Raw genomic sequence first — 2,244 nt, 5'->3', positions numbered from 1 at the left:
ATATATATATATATATATATATATATATATATATACATATATATATCTGTGTGTGTGTGTTTGTGTGTGTGTATGTGTGTGTATGTGTGTGCTTGCATAAAGAAGAATAAAATTGGCAGTTACGGTAAAGAACACGATTTTGTTGTAGAGCTTTGTAGGACGCTAAAAATTGACTGCGTACACTCAAAATATTCCAGTTTCCTTTTGGGGAACCCTCAAATTCTAATAGGAAACAGCTATATGCTATTGGCTATGCATTACCAAATATTTTTGGAGGATTGGAAATTCGATCAACTCCGATGGAACAGAATAGGAAGAGACGAAAATGTGAGAAGATGTAGAAGCATAAACGAAATAAGACTGTCAAGTGTATGAGAGACTGGTGGACTTAAACGGGTAGATTAAAAATATTATGCATAAGACATTATCTTTTTTCATTATTTGCAACATCGTTGGTTTCAAATACCTCAAACTCGAAAGCTACGTATGATAAAATCTGTCACTTAAGTAAAATATTTTCCTTGGAATTGACGTCATTTGGGCCATGAACGCACTATCATATTAGTTTTCAGCTATTCAAATTTGATAAAGCTGTTTAACATATCTGTTCATTGAAAATCCTTTTCTTATACAATAAGTAACCGAGTCTGTATGGCAATTAAGAAAAGAGATAGACAAATGTAATTTACAAAACGTCCAAAAATGCAAGGATTACACGAAGAGGAGATACATTTGTAAGGTTTGTTAAAATTTTGCTAAACTAAATAATTAGATTTAAAATATCGAATGATAAATGTTGAAGAACTTGTATCTGCTCTGCTAAACAGATGCCAAAAACAAAATATTTTGAAATGCTGATTCAATTGTAAGTTAATTTGGAGGTATTCGCTGCTCATTTGATGAATGATAAAGTGTGTTCCACTCTTTTGTGGAGAGATATACACTGATCGTAGACGAATCAATTTACTTCAATTTACACACATACATACACACACACACACACACACACACACACAAATATATATATATATATATATACATATGCACACACATACATAAACATATTCACATAGACACAACCCACACAGTGATATAGCTGAACGTTCAGCTGCGGGTATAGTTGCATGCTTGTCAGTAGTATTTGTTAGTGTAAAATATTCAACTGTAACTTGCGAGTTGAATTTCATTGAACCCGCTTAACCGCTGTAGTGACGACTTTTAATTCTTCTATGATTCATAAATATGTATACTATACGTTAAGTATGATATAGAGATTGCCATTGAGTTTTATATTGCATACCTGAAGAGTAAAAATAGGAGGTTTCGAGTATTGTTTTTTGTCGGATACTGGAATGAAGCCCAGGGGAGAGAAAGAAGAGGAAGGGACGGACAGTCAAGAGAAAGGCACATGGGAGCTATATTGTCAAGATATAATACACATATTGCTAAAACTCCCCTAAATAAAGGCAGATGCTCGTCCAAAAATCTTGCCTTACCAACATACATCGTAGAAAATATTGATATACTTTCATCAAAGATTGTGATTAAAGGAAATTAGTTGATCACTTTTCCAGGAGAGTATGTACATCAATGCATAACGATTAGAAGTCACGCATCTTTGTTACAAAATGAAATTTGAAGGAAGTTGTATTCGATAGCATAAATAGAGTTTAAACACAACTTAATGCCGTTTTACCAAAATGTGCCTCAATATCAACGGATAACTCTTACAATAAAATCTTCATTTACCGTAGAACCTTGTATGTATGCAATATGAAGGTCATGATACTTTCTCTTCCGACATTAAATTTTCATGATTTACCTAAAATGAAGTATAGACATTATGACCATGAGAATAGATCGCTGTACTAAGATGACCGCCATTATATTTCTTATTACAATTTCATTTTCAAGTTTTTCCTCCCCATGAGATAAAGATGAGAATTTTCTCTGAACCAAACATCAAATATTAAAGCAAAGTATAAAGGATATTATTTCAATAAAAATCAAATTCTTTCCAAATCATTTAAATCTTCATCTTTATTTAAGCATCTCTTTGTTAGAAATTCTATTGGTATAGATTTAGAGTAATACTAAATAATTCAGAGGAGACGTATTATTCGCCAAATCTTTACTTATATTGTTGTTGTCGTTTTCTTCTTCTTCTTCTTCTTCTTCTTCTTCTTCTTCTTCTTCTTCTTCTTCTTCTTCTTCTTCTTCTTCTTCTTCTTCTTCTTCTTCTTC

The sequence above is a fragment of the Octopus bimaculoides genome, chromosome 25 (genome assembly GCF_001194135.2).
Source record: "Octopus bimaculoides isolate UCB-OBI-ISO-001 chromosome 25, ASM119413v2, whole genome shotgun sequence".
In the NCBI taxonomy this organism is placed as follows: domain Eukaryota; kingdom Metazoa; phylum Mollusca; class Cephalopoda; order Octopoda; family Octopodidae; genus Octopus; species Octopus bimaculoides.
This window is presented reverse-complemented; position numbering follows the sequence as displayed.